This window comes from Pollicipes pollicipes, unplaced genomic scaffold (assembly GCF_011947565.3).
Source record: "Pollicipes pollicipes isolate AB1234 unplaced genomic scaffold, Ppol_2.1 Scaffold_5724;HRSCAF=6776_pilon_pilon_pilon, whole genome shotgun sequence".
In the NCBI taxonomy this organism is placed as follows: Eukaryota; Metazoa; Arthropoda; class Thecostraca; order Pollicipedomorpha; family Pollicipedidae; genus Pollicipes; species Pollicipes pollicipes.
In genome coordinates this window covers 34,789,929-34,812,371 of record NW_023596746.1, presented here as the reverse complement: position 1 = coordinate 34,812,371, position 22,443 = coordinate 34,789,929, and the positions used below count along the sequence as shown (strand labels likewise).

Genomic DNA, 22,443 nt, shown 5'->3' with positions numbered 1-22,443 from the left:
GGCTCACGGGATGAGGAGCACTGCTGTGCACCGAACCAGACCACAGCCCCGGCGCGAGTACCGTGGCGGTGTGCCAGGACCACAGCCCCGGCGCGAGTACCGTGGCGGTGTGCCAGGACCAGAGCCCCGGCGTGAGTACCGTGGCGGTGTGCCAGGACCAGAGCACCGGCGCGAGTACCGTGGTGGTGTGCCAGGACCAGAACACCGGCGCGAGTACCGTGGCGGTGTGCCAGGACCAGAACGCCGGCGCGAGTACGGTGGCGGTGTACCAGGACCAGAGCGTTGTCGTGAGTACCGTGGCGGTGTGCCAGGACCAGAGCCCCGGCGGAGTACCGTGGCGGTGTGCCAGGACCAGAGCACCGGCGCGAGTACCGTGGCGGTGTGTCAAGACCAGAGGACCGGCGTGAGTACCGCGGCGGTGTGCCAGGACCAGAGCACCACCGTGAGAACCGTGCACGTGCCGACCAGGCTGGGAGCCGGGGGCAGCTGCCGCATCTCTCCAATTTTGACCCCATTCTACAGTAGTCCAATGAAGTTGCTTTGACATGAACAGATGAAGCGCGTCTTTCCTTCCTTTACTTAAGACGGTTTCAGGGGTCCGTATAGCCATTGGACCTTTTAGTGGTTCTATGCAGGCTGTCGTCTTCTCTTCAGCGTCCCGCCAGCCGTCGACAGGTGCTGCGTAGCCAGTCAAAATTGCATCAATTCCGGCCACATCACCGCCTTCCCACAACTGGCCGACAAACTTTGATTGAATCCTTTGACGCTGATGACACGAATACCGTCTTATTGAGTTATGACGTTGTCGCAAACTGGGAAAACTCCGCCGTAATTGGTTTATTGTCGGCGCTCGGGACAGCCGGGACAGACGGACGGACCGCGGGGTGAGCCAATAGAGACCGAGCTCTCCTCCCCCCCCCCCCCCCCCTCCACGCCTCGGGCACGGGAAACTCACCAGAGTCGGGCAGCGACGGACCCTCTGTCGGAGCCTGCAATACAGACAACTGGTCAGCGGCGACCCCGGCCGCGCGGCGGGTCAGAGGCAGGCAGCGTTTGCACGGCGCCGTGTACGGCTGAGCACCGGCGCATTTCTACCGCGGCGACAACTGGCTGCCGTATCAGGAAGGCGCGACGATTAACGGGCTGGACGGTGTCGAGCGGCAACAGCGAGTCAAGCACAACGTCCGCATCTGGCGAACTTCTGCTGCAGCACGACCCGGTCTGCCAGATGGGGACTAAAACCCATCAAAATCAACACCATCAAATTCATGATCGAGTGCACCGAACCACTAAAATTTATACCGTAACTTACGAAAAGCTTACGACGGCCCTCAGATGCGCGATTGTGCACGCAACTTTTGCAATATTACCGAGCTGCAACACGTTGAAGAAATTCAAGAACAGGGGTATCAGCTTAAACACCAGGCTGGCCTTCGCCACCCACGCCTCAAACATTGCCAACCGGGCACAGCGCTCCCTCGCGTCGTTGGTTCGCCACTTTCAAACCGGCTTGGAATGCTCTAAATTGAATCACGGTGCTCTGCTATCGGCTTACCGCTCCCGTGGTCTCCATTTTGAAGTGTTGCAGTGTGATGTGCGGCAGGAAAAGAGCGGCCGATTCCCACACGACCCGGGCAGATCGAGTGCAGCACATATCTCTAATCTGGCTTCCAACTCATACTTCTCTTGGGTAAGCCCAGCCTCGTTCGCATCAAGATCTCTTAAGCCACTTTGAAACTCCCTCTTTAGCTTCACAGAAAGTGCAGCAGGACCTTTTTATAGCTTTACGAAGAGCCTGAGCCGGGGCATGATGGCATAATTGTTCGGACCACCGTCCTCGACCGTGTGCTAATGTGCCCTCATCATTATTGAGTCCTGAGAATAACTGACTTGTGCTTGGCTGTCAGCCATGTAAACGTCATGATCCGATTTTTCTCCTTGGCGATTCTTGACGATTCTTACCTGGATTTTTTCATTACGAGTCTAACACCCTACCACTGAGCTAGTCGGAAAGGACTGATCGATTTCCTGAGTCATTGCCACATTAGTTGCACAAGAACAGGCGTGCTTTGTAAAGGGCGGAAATATTGCGTATAATCTCAGGCTCGCTGTGAACCTAGGACACGATTGGAACGATCGCTCTTTGCCATGCATTCTAAAGTATTTTTATTTCGCTGTTACCTTTGACTCGACTGCAGGTTGCTTTCTTGTCGGAGTTCCAGAACAATGTAATGTTGGGACCTCGTCCAAACACTAGACCAAACACGCCTACGATGAGCAGATGCGCTCGCCATCGAACATCGAGCCTAGCGACTCCTGATACTAACACGTTCTGAAAACACAATGCCATCATCTACGTGATTGCAAGCGCAAAGGATTGTACTGCAAGCGACGTGCTTGACATCATTTCACAAAGTGGCGCGAATTTCACAGAGCCATGCATCTAGCAAATCATATTATTCTTGACCTGAACCCAAGGTGTTGCGGCAGTTCTGCAGCAGAGCGCTGGAGGCCCACTACACCTCAGGCGCTGCCGCCATTTCGACTGGCGGCGGCGCGCGCCGAGACGCATTGCACATATTCGCAAATCACGGCCGCTTTGATTAAACTCACGCCTGCACGCGCGGCTGCAGCTGGCTGAAGCCGCTCGCGCGGAAGAGATCTACGATCGGAGCGCGGCGCGATCGGTTCGACGCCGGCCGGCCCGCGTCGCAGGAATGCCGAACTGGATTGGCCGGCGCCTCTCGCGGCAGCCCGGACCGCCGATGCTCGGGAAGGGAATGCAGGTCCGACTGCGGCCAGCCACATAGCTGGAGGCGGTCAGGTCGCAGGCCACGCGGTCGGCACGGAGGGCGCGGCCCCGATGCAAAATGGGAAGGTAACCGGGGCACAGCATCGGTCTGACAGCCAGCTGGTGGCGGCTGATCGAGCAGGCCCCGTAGCGGGCTCATTACGTGAGAAGGGGAGCTTTTTGTCGTAGGGTTTCGCAACCAGTAAGCTCCTAAAAAGGCCCCTCGTATTTGTCTACCAGGCATTATCTATTAGCCAACATAGACGGCAAACGAACCATCAGTAAGCACAATACATTAAAGGTAACTACACATGCTATTTAAGCCTCTATCTTAAATGGGACCGAAAGCAGCTTCGCATTCACACATATTACACGCATACGTGTATGATTTTGATCCTCTTTCTACAATGGGAGCCGAAAGCAGCTTCCAGAAAGGTTACTGTTGGCGACGCCCTTTTCACGCGGCTCAAGCCCCCACGTCATCTGCTGCTTTCTACTAGCCAATAGCCCATAGCCCATACAAAAGAGCATAGCCCAACAAGCCCATAACCAAAGATCCTATAAACAACTAGGGGGCTCGTACACGCATTTGTACCACGCTTCCTGCATGCCATCCTACGGGGTTAATGCTACATTTGGCCAATGCTGACATAGAACTTGACAACATTCCTCGTACAGCCATGTGCAGCATATCACCGCCCATCTCATGATACGCAGAAGTTATACGTGTTGCCACCAGTTACTATGGTTCTCACCCTCCAAGTTACGTTCCAGCTCGGCCCCTGCTGATCATCAAAAGCGTCATACTGTCGACTCGTCATCTGCCCGAGGGTCAACACCAACAGTCACGGACGGCGCACCATCCGTCGAGCACCATCGCCAGCGTCCGTCTGCGGCACCAGCGCGGCACCAGCGTGGCTCCCGCGTGCGTCCCGCGGCTCTGCCGCACGCGTGAGCTCGCGCGGCTCTGACGAGCGCGCAAGCTTCCGCGGCTCTACCGCACGCGTAAGCTCCAGTGGCTCTGCCGAACGCGTGAGCTCGCGCGGTTCTGCTGACCGGCGGTGGACGACACGCCAGCGTCATCTCCGCTCGACAACCGCATGGCAGCGTGTCACAACAGCGCTTGGCGGCGGCCGTAAACAGGAGGTGGCCGCCGGCGCCGCCGCTGAGCGTCTCCAGCCGTCGTCGGCGGCTTCCGCAGGACGCTCAGTGGGGCCGACGATCCCTGCCTCCCCTCCCCTCCTCGTCCGCCGGAACGGAGGGGCGGCGCGACATGCGGAAGGTGCACGGCCGGAGAGGGGGTGCCGGTGATTTCTTATCTGCCCACCTGGCCGTCGACGTCTCCGGTTCCCCGCAGCGGAGGCGCCGCACGAGCCGACGCGTCGGCCTCGACGCGAGGGGAGGGAGGGGAGGGGCGCCTCCGGGGCAAGGCGGGGATGGCCGGACGGCGGGGGCGCCGCTGCAGGCGAGGTAGGAGAAGACACGACGGATCAGAGAACTTCATGGAAAAGCAGCAAAGTTCTCTTGTAACACACTTGAGAAAACGGTAGAAGCAGAACAGGCTTGTACGCAAGCACATCACAGGGCTGCGCGTACAACCAATTTCTCAACAATACAACTATCAGAAAAAAGACCTGAAAGAAGGCCGCCGATAGACACAACCAAACTTCTCTTTTCAGGCATATTTTGAGTTGAGTTCTCATAAGTACTATCGAATCTTTTCGTTGTTGATTGGGGTTTTAGGGCACGCCGACTACTAACGCCATTTCGCGCCCATAAGTACTATCAATCAAAACTTTAAGATAAATAGAGAGGAAGTCCCCAGAGGAGAATGATCTTTCGATCACAGATGGTCAATGTCCTTCATTCAACCATTCATTTCATCCATTGATTCATCCAGGTAAATCGCATGCCTTCATCGGAAACAAACACCTCAAAGTTTGCTTCTAAGCCGCGCACAACGGGCCATGACCAGCATCTACGAAGTAACCAGACATAAGCTATCAGAGCGTCGCATCTTCCTCTAGGGATCAGCCTACATTGCACATAAATTCGCAGCCCGACGGTTCTCGGCTGCTAAGGCGCCAGCACGACGACACCCCGCTGTGCTCCCGTCGCGGCGACCCCGCCGTTGACCCCACGCCGCGTGCCGCCATTGAGCCCGCGCCGCATGCACGCCTGCTGCGTCTCCAGCGCGGCGTGTCCCATAGAACGGCTGAGGAGCGGCCAGACTACTGCGCCGCCGCGCGCCGCCGGATGCGCCAGCGGCGCGCGCGTCGGACGGGGTGCGGGGAGCCCGGGGCCCCCGTCTGCCGCCCCCGGCGCGTCGCCGCCGACGCGGCACTCTGGCAGACCTCCAGGTCGGCGTCAGCTGCCGTCGACCGCGTCGCCGTCCGATCGCGGTTTTTGCGGCCACCGCCGGGGGGCGCACGCGCCGTACCTGCGCCGGTTGGTCCCCCGGCCGGCGGTGCGGGAGGCGGCCATCTTCCCGGCCGGGGGGCGTCCCCCCCCCCAGCCGGGCGGCGGCACGCGCCGTCGGCCACCGCCGCAGACGGTCGACAGGTGCCGCCGCCCAGGGGAGCGAGAGAGGGGTGGCAGCTGGAGGCGCCCGGCGTGCGTCGGCACCCTCTCCGGCCGCGCCGTTTAAAGTTTAAATGCCCCGTCCGAGGCACGTCGGCAGATGCGCGATGGCCAGAAAAACCGGCGCCTGCGTGTTATGACTTGCGGGATGAGTTCCGATGGGCGCGGCTGCCGGTCGGTGAGGCGCCTCGGCCACGGTCTGGCTGGCGTCACGGAGCTCCCGTGCCAAAGAAGCGCCGCTCACAGACGCTTCATCGATCATCCCAGCTCACCACAACAATTTCATCAGCCTTCAACAATATATTCCCGTGACGTTGAGCCAGCGTTTTGTTCAGGCGCTGGCCTGCCCGCGTTCTACCACGGCCCCGCGCCCTCGCCTCGCTGCCGCGAGCGGGCGCGCCGTGAGCGCCGGCCAGGTCGCCCGCTGCCGGTGATCTATGCCGCGTCAGGGGCGTTGGAAACCGCAGCCGGGCCACCGGCGAACCATACACGCCGGACGTGACCCGTTCATTGAATGCGGGTAACCGGACGACCGCGGCCGGGGCCGGGGCAGGGTCGGGGCGGAGCCGGGGCCTGCACCGGAGTTGGCGCACTCCGCAGAGGTGCCACGGGCGACCCGGGGGACGTCACTGACCCCGCCGGTGGCGTCGCGCCAGGCCGAACAAGTCCCGTTGTCCGCGCCGTTGAGTTGCTGATTTGATCCGTTTTCTTCGGAGAATGTCCACCGGTTTCAAATCCTAATTGGTCGTGTCCATGCTCTCATCGGCAGGCTGAACCGCGCGACGAACGCCCGCCACGCGGCAGCTCGGTTGTAGGTCCGAAAGAAACCCGACAATTCTTGCCAGTGCGGGATAGTTCCCTCACATCGAGTTGGAGGCAACTTCAGACGAGCGCCGCTGCTAACCAGCAGACTGGGGCTTAAAGGACGCCTCGACGGCTCTATTTATGCATGGTCCACCAGACTCGGCCGACTCCCATTGGCTTGAAGCTTCCCGATCGAGCGGTAGACTTTCCAACTCGAAACGCCGCGGTCATACACAGCATGGGGTTAGCCGGGTGTGTGCAGGACGAACAGTTCTGTACGCCACGCTCTCTCTCTCTCTCTCTCTCTCTCTCTCTCTCTCTCTCTCTCTCTCTCTCTCTCTCTCTCTCTCTCTCTCTTTCATCCTTCAAGGGGCCGCCAAGGGAGCAACAGAGTGCTCTTGGAAACTAATTGGCATCTTGTTGTGTGGTGTTTTCGCCAAAGTAGCGTTTCAAAACGTCTGGTGCACCAACTGATTTTGGTCTAATAATAACACGAATGTCATCAATTGCTTACGAGAAAATATGGAAACAAAATCGGAGCGTATCATAATTAGCAGTTGAAACTATCGTCTGTGAGGGATAATCCCTTGCTTCGTCTGCACAGTTCCAACAAGAGCTTTCACGACGCGTCGGCTGCGATGTGCACCTTTAGCGGGGGAGGCGACGCTACATTACAACTGTTTTTTCCAGGCGTCAAATCTGTTTTTGATTGATAACGTCCGCTCTTCATTCATCTGCTTATATCATTTGCCATCGTCTCATTGTGCCTGCTGTCAGTCCACCTCCACTGCATCCCTATTGCCATTAATCCACCTCTATTGCCACAAACACTTTTTGGCGTAACTTCTTCGGTGCCACTTTCTAAAGCTTTTTTGTTGTACTTCAGGCTTTGATCGAAACTTTTACCTCTGAGCTTCTAATTTGTGTCTGTATTCTTGTTTAAGGAAGATTATGATAATACCGATGATCAAGAAGAAGTTCAGTAAAAAGTTCCTATTTCATTATCTACGCTATTCTGGCTGATTACGGATTACAGTAACGGCGCTGCATTGAAATGAACATAGAACGCGACTATTCACTGGAGCACAATCACCTGTCCAGAAGTCTGTGCTATAAACCGCACTTTACATTGCAAGATGTCGCAACTGTGTCCTCACTCAACCGGTCACGAATAACAAGTCGAAGAAAACGTGTGAAACTACCGACTAAGACGATGTGACAAACGTGGAACAGCCGCGGTACGTTCAGCGAGAGTCGGAGTCCGCAGCGGTGCCTGGCGGCCGCGGCCGTTCCAGAGCGAGACAGCGGAGGTCACAGGTCACTGCCGACCTTGCACGAGGTCGGCAGCGGTGGGCGGTCAGCCAGCGGCACGACTGACACCCCTCAGCGACCCGGAAAACGGCTGCGCTCGCGCTGCGCTGACCACGTGCTGTCCTGGTGCCGGTCTGTGGCCGCGGCTTGACGAGCGTGAGGCCGACTCGAATCCGGCCAGAGCGCATGTTCGCTTAGGCCACCCTAAGCGCTGGCCCTGGATCGTTAGCGAAGAACAAAGACCGCACATCGGAACGCAATTGAGGGAGGGTTAGGTATTGCGCGTAACGAGAGTCAGCCTTTGCGATACAAAGTTGCTTTTTTAAGGAGCACGATGCACGCCGTTCCGTCCTTTTTATGGGGAGCCAATGACAGCAATGACCGTATTGGTGGTCAGGGGCCATGATACAACCGGTATTCGAACCCGGACCCGCATGTGGGAATCCGGCGTGCTAACTGCTCGGTCATTACGTCTCCACCCACCCTACCACGATCATCTGTCAAAAGATCGTCGCCTGTCTTGCGGAAAACAATGCTTCATATAAAGCCGCTTACTGGAGCTACTCTTCTTCAGCACAGCGTCAAATTATCTCTGGAGAACCTCAGTCTTTACAGCACTGAACGGGTGTAGTGTGTCTTAGTTGGAAGGGCGCCCACCCAATGACAGTGTACCCAATCGCTGGCTGAGTTCAAACCTGGGTGCAGGCCAAGAGTTTGATCGTTCCCTACAACGACCTGCGTGGTAGATCGCGACGCTAGATGACCTGATCTGTTGAATGTGTCAAACTCCGGTACCATTATTACCAGCGCGGTGAGCAGAACTGCGGGCGCTGCACCGCCACCTCCGTCGAAAAACGTCAGGCAACCAGAGGAGATGCCAGAGGGCCGGCCGTCCAGAGTCGTCTCAGACAACAGCGCGGGTCCAGGCCCATGACGACGTCTGGCGGCGGTGAGTGGTCGATTCAAGGCGGAGGTAGAGTGCTGGCCCGGCCGGCACCGGCGAGACAGCTCGACAGGGCAGTGGACGGCACGCACGCGCGCTGGCCCGGCGACCACCACTGGCGGTGTCCGGACCAGGCACCGCCCGACGCAACACGCACTCGGCGGCGGGCCACGCGCCACGCACAGGCACCGGGCGGGCCCTGGCGCGTGCGACCGCAGCGAGCTCTGATGACCAGAGCGAGCGAGCCCGAGCAGCTCCGCGGAGGGTTTCAAGTTTCAGCGTAGACCAGAGGATCGGGTCGAACTGTCGAGCTGGAGGGTCGAGCTGTCCGGCGGGACTCAGATTCAATGATTTCTGTCCCGACCGGAGAACCCACTTTCGTTCACCGCTGCGCACTCCGCTGCTCAGCTCGACCGCTCCGATAACCAGCTAACGGGTCGAGCTCAGAGTCTTACGACACAGGCCCACGAAGAAGTTCGGGTACATCGCACGCGGTGAAATATTTCAGTCATGACACGGAGGAGCCACAGGAAATTGGGACCTACTTGAAGTCATTCTATTCCTGATAACTGAACACCTATAAAATATTGATTCTCCGTAACATACCGATATTTTATGGCATCCATGGGCTGTATAAGTGCACTTTCAATCTCATTTATATACATGACGGTTAACCAAATTCTCGGACTGGTGGTACCAGCAACTGCGCGATAGAGACGACTTGGCCAGCCCCCCAGTCCTCCAAAATTTCCCATCGCCGCAAACATCCCACTGCTGGCCGCAGCAGCGGTGCCGTGCCGGTCCGGTCCGGTCCGGTCTGGTCTGATAGGCGCCGCGCCGCCGCGCGCCCGGCCGGCGGGCGGACACTGCGCCGTCCGCGCGGCCGCCCGCCCGCCGAGCCCGGCCGCTGACGTCAGGCCATGACCCAGTGACGTCACAGACTGCTGGTGGGGTTCGATCGGCTCGGTCGGCCGGCAGCCGGGGCGACCACCCGGCCAGCCTCCGGCCGCCGGGTCGAAATTCGGAGCGCTGCGCCGGAGCCCGGATAGTCTGCGGCGGCCGACCCCGCGCCGTGTCCCGGAGGCAGGCTGAACCGACCGAAGGAGCCGCCAGCGAACTTGACCCCGGTCTGATGGGGACGCCGCCCGCGGCCAGTGAACAGTCCAGTGTCTGGACGGCCGGTCATGCATGTCCAGCATGCGGTGCCGGCAGCCGAAAAGAGGTCTGCGGCGCCAAAAGTAGCGATACCGGTCCGCCAGATCTGCTCAAGAAGACGTCCAGGCCTCTCCGTTCCGGCCAGGATCAATACACAGGGGACCAGATGCGTGATCTGCAACGATTTGCCAGGCCTCTGCCGACGGAAGCCCAGTCCGAACATGACCAGAACTGGATAGAATTGACCTGACAGCTGTCCCACTGGCTCACAAGCCCAGAAACGCAACGTGCGCAGTACCGAGACGAAGCTCGGTGGCCGAAAGCCGAGGCGTCCCGTGTCGAGGCGTGACTCGTGAGCCGCCACAGGATCGCCAATGACCGCGAGCAGCATCTCCACGAGCGATGCCTAGATCGAACAGCTTATAACTGGCTTGCGCTTATCGCGCACGCCGAACCAAGGTGCAATCAATGCACGGCAAGCGACGCCTGGATACGCATTTGATCCAACCACGTGTGTGTGTGTGTGTGTGTGTGCATTCCAGGCAACCACGCTCTGTGCCTGAATCACGGCTCTGGAAGACGGCCGGGCAAGCTTCCGGTGCCTGTCGCGCGTGGAAGAAACCACAGAAGACAAACAGAGGCCACACCGCACACCTCCCTCCACAGGAAACATCTGGTCCTGGGACCAGCCCCCTCCTCCCCTTCCTACATGGGACACCCTCACCCCCGCTCTCTCTCTCTCTCTCTCTCTCTCTCTCTCTCTCTCTCTCTCTCTCTCTCTCTCTCTCTCTCTCTCTCTCTCTCTCTCTCTCTCTCTCTCTCTCTCTCTCTCTCTCTAACACACAAATGAAGAAGGCTCGATTCACCGCTTTGCCGACTCGGCACGGAGATATGGGTGTGATCACAAGATTTGCAGCTCGTCGACTCAGCGTTGTCGGGACCTGATATGAAAGTGGAGACAATGGTATCCGTGCCTTTGCCGCCGTGCCTTTCGACGCGATGGATATGGAGCCTCGACTTCAGACATCTGCACGTTAAAGCATTCGTATAGTCTCTGATGACATGAGGAGCTGGGCTCGAGAGCCGTAGCTGTGGCGACGTTTCTCCCGGTAGCTCGTGGTCATGACTTCAGGAAGCTAATCAAGACAAAGCCGTAGCACAAGCCGGTCCGGCCAAGGCTAACTCGCAGTATCAGAAAGCCCAACCAAGGCTGAATGAGAACAGCGTCAGGCTCAACCAAAGCAAACCCGTCAAATCGAGCACATTCCTGACATCAGCGGGACCGACCAAGGAGGGCACATTCTTGACATCAGCGGGACCGACCAAGGAAGGACCGTGACGTCAGAAGACTCGGTCAATACCAAATCATTTCATTAACGGGCTTGACCGCAGACAGTTCGTGATATCAGCGGCCTTTCCAGAGCAGACCGGTGGTAGGCAGGTCCTGTGCTCGTGGGTCTCAGAGAACAGGGTGGGGGAGGGGGGCCTCTTCCTCGAACTGACCGTCAAGGGAGGGGTTCGTGGGGGCAATACAACCGAACGGATTACACCCACGTTTCTGAGACGAATCCTCCCGTTAGTTCGAAGTAACGGCCTTCAAAGCATGCCTTGGACTTACCCGCTCTGCCGTGCGGGGCGTCACTGAGGCAGGCCCGTGACGACCAAACGAACCCCGCACTGGAAAGCACAATAGACCACAGGATTGACTGCCCCCCTCCCATCGCGTTCGGGTGGGATCGCCCACATGACCACGTTGATTCATCTGCCTCTACCACACTCCCGTGCCCTGTGATCTTTCGGCTTGTTTATCCTTTTCCAAGCATTCAATTTCGGTTCATCTGAAGCGTGATGATGCTCATTCCCCCTGGCTGGATATTCCGCGTCGCTAAGCGTACTTACTAACACGGACCATACCGCACTTAAAATAGTATCAATACAGCCACGCACCATTCAGTCATCACCTAGCGACCTCCCGAAAATGCGTGGACTCGATTCGCTCTCAGCGTCTCACTGCTCTTCACTGTCATCTGACATTCTATACACTGTCAGGCCTGACGCTCTCAACGCCGGCGAGAACGCCCTTCTAGCGCGGGTATGAAGTGCGCAATTGGCGCTGCTGCAGTCGCGGCAGCTGCCCCTTCAGCGCCGTCTGGTTCATACACAATGAGAGACGGGGGGGGGGGGTGAGGGGCGCCACCCCCACGTAAAAACCCTCCACACGCGGCGCCGGGCACGGCCGCCAGCTCCGGTCACGTAGCAGCCAAGTCCAGCAGCGCGGCCGAAGGCACGTCCAGGGGTTTGACGCATTTGGCGCTACCAAAAAACGCGCGAGCCGGCGAGCACCATCAACCCGGCTCGCCACGTGAGATCGATGATGCATTGCTGGGTCGCCGCGCTGGCTTCGCGGCCGGGCGGTGCGGCGGCCGGCGAGCGATCCCGTGCGAGTGCGCCGCAGGTCGCCGCCGGGTCCGGCCGGCCTGGAGGCGACGGCGTCGGTGCCGCCTGCGTCTTAGCTCGGTCGCAGACGGGCCCGTGACGGGGCAGGTGCTTGCCAGAGACGGCGAGCACGTGGCATCCGGCAGCCACCGCCTAACAACGGCACGATCACCGCGCAGCGCCCATCGGGCGTGCCTCTCGCTAATGCTCTCCCCTCGACGAGGGCCACTGCGCTCGTGCCTCACGTGCCACTGTGTCGGTAATACACCCGACCAGCGCAAATGCAACGGCTCTCATACACTTGCATCAGCAAGGATCATTTAGACCGCGAAAGGTTGAAAATAGCGTCAGCGTTACTACGTGCCTGCTGGAGCGATGGCACTCTGGCCCGGGAGGGTGCGATTTACGGTCGAGTTATTTATGATTCATAGGCCGACCGCCTGAAGCCATCTCCCGCATTGGAAATGCATAAACAGGTGCGTACCACAATCGGGCGACTCATCCTGGATGAAGCGCAGAAAACCGGGTCACACCCCGTGCTTGCAGTCACGCACGGAGCGCGATCACGGTCGGCGCCACTCCACTCCCAGCGGAGATCCGCGTATGTCACGCGGGCGCCGGGCCGAGCTCGGTAACACCACGTCGAGCTCGGCCCGGAGCAGGCCATGGCGGCCGACCACCGGCGTTCAGTAGCTCAGCAGTTACCGCGGGGAGCCGGCTTCACAGAGGGCTTACATTGCCCCTCACCGCTCGGAGAGCGACGACCGAAGGGCGGATTGCTACAAGCGCCAAACAAAATGCACGAAGCGAGGCGGCCCAGCACGGACACGGGATTTTCCAAGTCTAAGCCAGGCAGGGCACGGTTTGGATGCGTCACCAGATCGCTGCCCTTCAGAAGAAAGCACAGCCAACACCTGGCATTCTCCGGCACATGGCGTCGCGCCCCAACACAGCCTTTCAGTCTCCCCGGGGCCGCCGCCGACAGCGGGCGCCACTGTGGACCGGTTCGACCCGGCGCCCTCCCGGCTGGGGGTCGTCCCGCCGGCCGCAGACAGAGGCGGGGCTGTTTACCGCCGACGCGCCTCTCCTGCGCCGAGACCGACGCCGATGCGGCGCACGTGCCGTCACGCCAGCTTCCGGCGTGCGGAGACGGCGGCGGAATGTCACGCGGCGTGACGGCGGCGGGAGGCGGGCGGCGGCCGACGGCTGGAGGCAACACCGGCGTGGGACAGAACGCGATAGTGACGGCACATGAAAGAGCACCGATGGAATGTCGCCATTTCGTGGGCCATTCATGTTGAGCCCGCTTGAACATGATGCGTATGCGTCATTCGTCATGCTTAGTAGCGATCGACGGCGACTATGGGTCGATTGAGAGCAGCGGTTCACCAGATCGGTTTCGCAGATCCGCCTTTTCTACTGCTGATGGTCACAATCGACTGTTCGAAACGGGAAGCAGACGCGTGACGATGCGTCACCGCGGACAAACGTGACTGAACGTGACTAAACTGCGGGACCGAACGTGACTGAACTGCGGGACTGAACGGGACTGAACTGCGGGACTGAACGTGGCTGCACTGCGGGACTGAACTGCGGAAATGAACGTGACTGAACTGCGGGACTGAACGTGACTGAACTGCGGGACTGAACGTGACTGAACTGCGGGGCTGAACGTGACTGAGCTGCGGGACTGAAAGTGACTGAACTGCGGGACTGAACGTGCACATGTCCTTCGCAGTTTTGAAAGTTGCGCTGGACGTTACGAAAAAATGGCGTCGCGGGATTTCATGGCCCCAGGCCATTGTCATAAGTTATCCACAGCTGTATTTTTAACAATTTACCATAGACCGCCGGGTTGCTTCGATGGGAATTTCTAAGAACTTCGGACGCAATCGGCCCGTTTTACATGAATGCATCTGCCGCAATATGTGTTAAGTGCATCACAAAAAATCTTTCCGTCAGTTAGACCAGGTTGCGTTATCAGTTGACAACTTGCCGGTATGAAGCATTGTCTGACACGTAAACAGCAAAAAAGCTTCGTCATTCGCAGTCACAATATGTGTGCATGTATAAGGCAAGAAACGTCCCACACCTGGGCGTTCACCCTTAAGAAATTTACGAACAAAGGGCGAATGGTTACAGCGAAAGTGGAACAGACACTAGAGGTGATAGACATGGCAACAACCAGAGTACGAGAAAGCATGTAGTGCGAAGAGAAGCGTTTCACACAATATCATGTGGATAGCGTCAACTCCGTATACACAACGTCCGATGGGATAGCGTGATCCCGGTGCATGCAAGAGCCGATGGCCTACCGTGACCCCAGTGTACACAACAACCGATGAGAAAGCATGGCCCCAGCGTGTGCAGCATTCGATGGGAGAGCGTATATGCAAAACCTGATGGTATAATGTGAAGCTAGTGTATGCAGCATCCTATAGAATGTCATGGTCCCGGGGCATGCAAAATCCGATGATATAATGTGAGCCCAGTGCATGTGACATCCGATGAGAAAGAGTGGCAGTCGGGCGTGGAGCACAGCCCCCGGCCTGAATAAATTGATTTGCCCTGCCCTGCCCTGCCCTGCCCTGCCCTGCCCTGCCCTGCCCTGCCCTGTCCAGCCCAGCCCAGCCCAGCCCAGCTGAGCCCAGCCCAGCCCAGCCAGGCCCAGCCCAACCCGGCCCGGCCCAGCCCAGCCCAGCCCTGCCCGGCCCGGCCCGGCCCAGTCCAGTCCAGTCCAGTGCAGTGCAGTGCAGTGCAGTGCAGTGCAGTGCAGTGCAGTGCAGTGCAGTGCAGTCCAGCCCAGCCCAGCCCCGGCCCGGCCCGGCCCAGCCCAGCCCAGCCCAGCCCAGCCCAGCCCAGCCCAGCCCAGCCCAGCCCAGCCCAGCCCAGCCCAGCCCAGCCCAGCCCAGCCCAGCCCAGCCCTGTCCCTGCGCTGCGCTGCGCTGCGCCTGCCCTGCCCTGCCCTGCCCTGCCCTGCCCCGCCCTGCCCTGCCCTGCCCTGCCCTGCCCTGCCCTTTCCCAGGACCTCGCTCGATACCGCTTGACATCTCGGCTCTGACCCCGGCACCATCCCGTGCTGATTATCGCCTTCAATCGCACAGAAAATTACCATCCGGCCAGATGATTACATCGGGATTACATCCATTTTAATGCGCCGCCGACCGCACGGCGAGCCGGCCGTCGGGCTCCCGGGAGCAGACGTCGGCGCCGACGGAGCTCCAGACGGCCGCTGAGGCGCTGTTGGAACATGGAAGTCGCTGCGTGCCGCGCATGTGAGGCGCTGGAGGAGCATGGGAGCTGCTGGCGGAGCACGGGTACCGCCAGCGGAGCACGAGAGTCGCTGCGTGCCTTACACGGGAGCTGCTGGCGAAGCATGGGGCCTGCTGGCGGAGCACAGGTACCGCAGCGGAGCATGAGAGTCGCTGCGTGCCGTGCATGTGAGCCGCTGGCGGAGCACGGGAGCTGCTGGCGGAGCATGGGAGCTGCTGGCGGAGCACAGGTACCGCAGCGGAGCATGAGAGTCGCTGCGTGCCGTGCATGTGAGCCGCTGGCGGAGCACGGAAGCTGCTGGCGGAGCATGGGAGCTGCTGACGGAACATGGGAGCTGCTGGCGGAGCACGAGAGTCGCTGCGTGCCGCGCATGTGAGCCGCTGGCGGAGCACGGGAGCTGTTGGCGGAGCATGGGGGCTGCTGGCGGAGCACAGGTACCGCAGCGGAGCATGAGAGTCGCTGCGTGCCGTGCATGTGAGCCGCTGGCGGAGCACGGAAGCTGCTGGCGGAGCATGGGAGCTGCTGGCGGAGCATGGGAGCTGCTGACGGAACATGGGAGCCGCTGTCAGTCGAACACAGGAGCCGCTGAATGCTGGGCATGACAGACGCTGGTGAATTGGTCTAGTCTAGACTGAGAACCACCAACGGAAGGAGCTTCTTCGGAACTGAGTATGCAAGACACTGCAAGAGGGAGCTGATTCACTCCATTGTACTGAGAGTTCCTGGCGGAGAGGCTGACTAGGATCTGGTAGCTAATGACCGGGGGAGGGGGGAGGGGGTAAGTCTAGATTGGGGTAGGCGGAGTGTGCGGTAGCCTAGATTCGAAGCCTCGAACATGAAGGGCTGGGCCAGACCAGGTGCCGTTGCTGGGCAGGACTGATCTGGACTTGGTCTTGTGGCCGCCAGACCAACCGACTGGTCAAAACTGACAAGCTCGAGCTGATCGGTTTGGTCTGGTCTGACAACCTTTAGCAGTCGGGGAACCTTAGACTTGCAGCTTCCGGTGGATGGAGCTGTTTTAAACTAGGACCTATAGTTTATTCCATCTGCTTGATTAAAGAGCGAGCTGTCTTACACTAGGTAACTAAAAAAAAAGATTTCAAAGATTTATGTAACAACCAAAAACAAAGATTTCATGTCGGAAACGGCTGATGGAAGGGATGGCCTTGCTGAAGGCTACTGAAAAAGTCGCCACTTGGGAGACCCTGACGAAAGTATAGGTTCCTGAGATGACAGGTCAGTTGTTTTAAATTCCTGCTTTGTTGCAAGGTCAAATGCGGTCATAGCCCGACAACGTCAAAACCTCGCGTCAGGTGTATTATTTGGGAGCCGTGCGCGGAGAGCTGCATTACAGTAATATGAGCAAACGGTAATGTTGCTCACGAAGCGATTTTGTTTGGGCGTTCTAAGCACAGCTTTCAGAAGTGTGTCAAATGGTGAGATTGTTGAAGTAGGTACGTCACGTTCACGTGTTCTAGTTTATTCCATAAAATAGACACGGTTCTTATGCCGCGATCATTGGGGGAGGGGGGGGGGGGCAGAGGATATAAAAATCCACTCCCATGTGTCTCGCAGTTTGAACCACTCCAAATAGACCCGCCAAGTGTTCAGCACGAGTCAGCGGAACTTCCGCTCGGTGGCATTATGATGACGTGTTTCTCACGTTCATAAGGACGCACATGGGGGCTCGCCCAAAGCCCAAGTCAAAGGGTGACCTAACCCAGACGAAGAGGCGCCCTGCACCCATATGAAGACCGTCTCAAGCCCAAGCGCACCGGTGGCCCTCAGTCCCAATCCAAATCCAAATCCAAATCCAAATCCCAATCCCAATCAAATCCCAGGCGTGGCGGGCAATCTGACGTGTTGGCCACTTCTTCTTCTCTCTCCCCTCTGGTCAACAATATTAACGATCTTTAAATGACGCCACTGAAGCTCACGGCGGCCCGAGATGGGGCCAGCTCACCAGACTTAATGATGCGTGCCATGCTGTATTTAATCACTCATGGGCCAGGCGTGGAAGCCCAAAGAGGGTCATCCTAGGTAACCGCAAATAGTGCAGCGCTTATAAAGCAAAAATTCATAGGTGAGTTACCTACCCCGCCAGAGAAAGAAATTTTCGACTCTGCCTAAATGGCCCCTAAAACTTTTTTGTTATCGTTTCTCGAAAAACTGACTTTAGGCTACGGAACCAGCCCCGTGCAGAACACGTTGCCACGGAACCAGCCCCGTGCAGAACACCAGCCTCGTCCTCCGTCTCGCCATCAATTTAACACGCGCCCGGGTGGCCGGCTAAATACTCTTAGCTCGGGTGGGTGGAGGGGGGGTGGGAGGTCAATTTGACGCCCTGAGATCTCGGGAACTCAGAAAGCTAGAAACACTAAATTTACAGGGCGTGTTGACCTGTACGTGAACTCACTTGGATCGAAGTTTCAGGTTCCTAGGTCATGACCTTCGGATAAAAATGGTCAAACAAGGTAAAGTTCCAGGTTGGTCTCCAAAGTGCCCCCAGAACGTGGATAACCGTTTCTAAGCAAAAGGTCACATTCTCATTTAAGGTCAGTGACCTTGCTTGACCTTTTGAAGGTCAAGGCGACCAAAATCATACAAGATTGCTTTGAGTTTTGCATTTGGCTAAGCGGCAAAGATTACGCTAGGCAGTATGTTCCTAAAACAAAATGCTGACCGAGGTCATTTTAGTTCAATGGCCTATTCTGACCTCTGATAAGTCCGTGGAACATGTATAACGCGGTTCCTGCTATGAGTAACCTAGAAATAAGCACCAGAAACTATGCCATACAGCAAGCCCTAGAGTAATAAAACAGGTTGATTTTGACCTTGGTGTGACCTTCATACCTGACCTTATGTCAATGTAATTTGTTCATTTAACTGTTGTGTTGCCTAAACAACATCTCAGATATATATGGCTTCGTCTAACACTCCGTTGTTGGATCAGATTGAACGACACCCTAGAAATTGACTTCGCTGAAACCAAGGTCTGACTTTGACCAGCCATAGGTCAACGATCTCACAAGGTAAATCTAAATTTTGAATGGCAAACGATCCGCTATTCAATTGTCTACAGCTACACAAAATTTGGCGCGGCTACGCCGCGCCGTGCGGGAACCATTCTGGAAAAAACTCTCGAGGGGGGGGGGGCAATTTGAATCCCCACCCGAACGGGTAGTAACACATCCTAGAGGGAGAACTGTTCTGGGTCAGGTCACGGCATAATGATCCCTTGTTGACAAATAGTGTGATTGTAATGAGCATAAACGCGCCTTTTCGTGTGTTGTCCGTTCCAAGCCGCGCGACCATTCTCACAAGAGCTGGACGGCGCGGCACTCACTGGAAAATTTCGTGACTTTTCACCGAATTTTGAGCAAACATTGACATCATCAGCCTAGCGAGAGATGTCGAATTCACGTTAAATAATCAAATGGTCTGAGACTGACACCCGGGGTTTTCGACTGAAATTGTCTCCGTCTAATCTGACGAACACATCCTGAGGCGGCAGGGAGCTTACTTGCAACCCCATACGCGGTCGTGTTTCGCAAACTGTCCAGCTGCCCGGGTAACATCTTTGCTGGTAATGAGACTTAGCTTTGTATCGCCGTCTCAAAACTACGATTTTGGGTGGCCTTCTCCATTCTATAAGAGCCCTCCGGACATGAAGTCTCTCGAACCTTCTACCACATCTAATGACCAAATGATCCAGGCCATTCATTAGTAGCTGACGTCCATTTCATGGCTGAATCAGACGCTGAGGCTCGCCACCATGGCTGCTGCCAAGTCCGATCCAGTCCCGCCCACCGAGGACACCGTTCCAGGACGTACTCCTTCTCGAGGAAATCGGAGGATAGCACATCGTTCATCTGGCGGCGTGGGCTTTCATCACACCCCGGCGCCGCCACATTCTTCACGACCCGCATGACGTTCGTCCATGACTCAGTGGTGCCCTCCAGTCCCGTTCCGTCACGTCCGTCCCGTCCCGTCCCGTCCCGTCCCGTCCCGTCCCGTCCCGTCCCGTCCCGTCCCGTCTCGTCCCGTGACCTCCGTTGGCCGACCGCCAGCCTGCCCCGGTCCCGGTCAGGTCGATACCGGGTGACGTCAGGGACGGGCCGGCACGGTCTCCGGCCGCCTCCACAGGTAGTTCGGTCGGTCGGGCCCGGCCGTATCGATGGCCAGCCAATCTGTGACCGGCGGCGGCGACCCCGGACGCCCCCTCCCCCTTCTCTTTCCCGGCGCTCTGTAGGCGCGCGGCTGGGACGGCGGTGCGCCCGCTCGGCCCGCCGCCGTGTGGGAGTGGCTCCGGTCTTCTGACTCCCCCAGGTCGAGGTCCGCGTCAGCTGACCGGTGATCTCCGATCAGACATTTTTCGAGGCGATGACCCTTACGAGTGCTAGTTTTCTTTGACCCGTAGGAAGGGTCTGTCTCGGATCCCGCGTTCATAGATTAGATGGGCTATCTCAGACATATCCAAACGCATTCAAACGTGGTCCCGACCTCTCTCAAATTCCCCAAGCGCAGCTTGGAATGCCACTGAGTAGTGGGTAGTCAAGTCTCTGCACTCAAAGCGAGCTCATATATGAGACACGGTCTCCTCTCTGCTCGTAAAAATGGCACAGCATCATCACGCATCATTGCGAGGTGGTCCAGGCGTGTGACAATGACGCATCACGCGGTACTCTCAAAGCAGACGCACCACCGTCACGTTCAAGAAAAGGCACCAGATACCAGCGAGAAAAGCCTGCTCGGCCAGCAGCGGGGTTGGCTCCCACCAGGAACCCGCCCGCAGAGAGAGAGAGGGGGAGGGGAGGGGAGGGCGGTGCGGAGCGAAGGAGGCGCCTCACACGTCGGGGCTGCACGCAGGGCCGATAAGCAGACCATCGCTCACGCCCCCATTAGGGCGGCACGCTCCCACCGGGGCCGGCCGGCGCTGGCGGCCGCGCACCCCGGGCGGCGCGCTCCAGCTCCATCGGAGCAGTCCGCGCCACCCGCCGGGGCCGGCCGGCGCTGGCGGCCGCGCACCCCGGGCGGCGCGTTCCAGCTCCATCGGAGCAGTCCGCGCGACCCACCGGGGCCGGCCGGCGCTGGCGGCCGCGTTCCCCGGGCGGCGCGTTCCAGCTCCATCGGAGCAGTCCGCGCCACCCGCCGGGGCCGGCCGGCGCTGGCGGCCGCGCATCCCGGGCGGCGCGTTCCAGCTCCATCGGAGCAGTCCGCGCGACCCGCCGGGGCCGGCCGGCGCTGGCGGCCGCGCACCCCGGGCGGCGCGTTCCAGCTCCATCGGAGCAGTCCGCGCGACCCGCCGGCAGCGCTGCCTCACGTCTGCCGCGGCCCGCGTGTGGCGGCTGACTCTGGGTCCGCCGACCAGCTTCATATGCCGCTCGCGCTGTCCCGGTCCGCCGATCCTAAGACGCCACCGCCGCCGCCGTCGCTGCCGCCGCCGCCGCCGCCGCCACCGCCGCCGCCGCCGCCGCCGCCGACGCCGCCGCCGGCTTGGTCAGCGGTCGCTGCAAGAGGCGTCGGCCGTCGGCAGCAGGAGTGCCCCGATTTTGCAGGCCTGCTGAGGCAACGCACGGCCGGGCCGACCCGATGGGCGGTAATTATAGTTGGGCCCGCTCTAAATAAAACGGGCCCGGCGCGCCCGAACGAGGGGTGCCAAATGGCGTCGGCTATATTTCGACTTCCAGCGTATTTCGAGCGCAATGTTTGAATTTAACCCAAGAACTAAGAAAAGATGTGCGCTGGGGGGCCTATTTTCGCGCCGCGGCCGGCCGCCGAGCGCGAAGTTAGTCTGAGCGGCGTGGTGCAGCAGGGCGCCAGGGCGGCTGGTGCGGCCCGCGCCGCCTGAGGGCATCGCAGTTGCTCCGGCGTAGGCCACGTGACCTCAGTGCAGGTCACCTGACCTCGGTGCGCGTCAGCTGACCTCAGTGAGCGTCAGCTGGTCGCAGTGCGCAGTCGGCTGCCCTCTGTGCGAATGAGCTCGATCGGTGCACTGGTCGACGGCGTTGTCGTGCAGTTTCTCGAGCTCCTTGCGGTCAGCTGATGACAACGCACGGCCAGCCAACTTCAGTGCAGCGAGTGCAGCGAGACTGAAGCTTCAACGAGGCTGACGACCCACTTCGGAGAGGAATAACACATCCTTACCGGCCCCTTGCTGGCCTTGCGTGAAGACCCTAGGGAATACTTGTGAAAATAAGCGTGATACCGCCGTGGGGAGCACCCAGGAACCGGCTGCGCCGCAGATCGTCGATGGCTCCTCACCAGCGCGCTTCACAAGCGCAGTGATGTGCCTGCTGGACATGGGAAACGGCCATTGGGCCAGCCATGGGAGGAACACCGCAGTCCCGGCAGTGTGAACCAGAGAGCAGCGGCTCAGAGGGTCCGGGGCGGACGTGCGACGGCCGGCCGGGCCGGGCCCGGCGCTGGCCCCGCCGGCCCGAGCCCCGGGGCCGCCGCGCCTCGGCGGTCCCCGCCGCGTCCCGGCCCGGCGGCACGCGGCCGCCGTGACGTCACGGCAGCACGCGGCGGCCGTGACGTCACGCCGACACCGGAGCGGAGGCGCCGCCCCCTGGCGGCAGGCCCCGCCCGCCGCCTCAGGTGACGCCGGCGCGCCATACATGGTCAGGCGAGGTCAGGTAACCGGAGACGGCGGCGCGCACGGCGGCCAATCAGCGCGCGAGAAGAGGCCGATGGCCAGCGCCGGAACCCCGCACGACTGAACATAAATTAGCCGGGTCAGGTAATCAGGCGGCCCGCGAGCGGCGCCCGGCCGGCCCGTATAAATTAAATGCTAATGAGGGCGCTCAGTCGCCGTCGCCGCGCGCTAATGCCTCCCTGAGACGCCATGGAGAGTGCGCCCGTATTCCTGGCGGCAGCTCTTGTGTACGATCTGTTTTTATCACGTGCCGGCAGCAGACGGCGACTATAGATAGCTGTGCGTGTCTGCACGTTATCAGGCGGCTCATCAGGCCGGCAGGAGGTAAGCAGCCGAAGATCGATCCGGGTGACGATCGGCTGCGACGGCGGCACCGACTCCCCGGCGGCCTGCTGATGAGGGCCTCTCTCGATCAGGCGCCGCCCGGGGACCGCCGCTGCACCGCTGCTCCGACGGATGGACGCCGCTGCTGACGCAAACAGGGCAGCGGCT

General features: G+C 59.3%; 1 long non-coding RNA gene across 1 annotated transcript in view; it reads right to left on the bottom strand.

Moving 5' to 3' along the window:
• Window positions 1-960: 960 nt before the first annotated feature.
• LOC119103724 (uncharacterized) overlaps window positions 961-22,443 on the bottom strand; it is a 57,085-nt gene continuing 35,602 nt past the window's right edge. The window contains exon 3 of the long non-coding RNA XR_005094803.1: window positions 961-989. This is a non-coding gene — a long non-coding RNA (uncharacterized LOC119103724). The remainder of the gene's footprint in view (window positions 990-22,443) is intronic.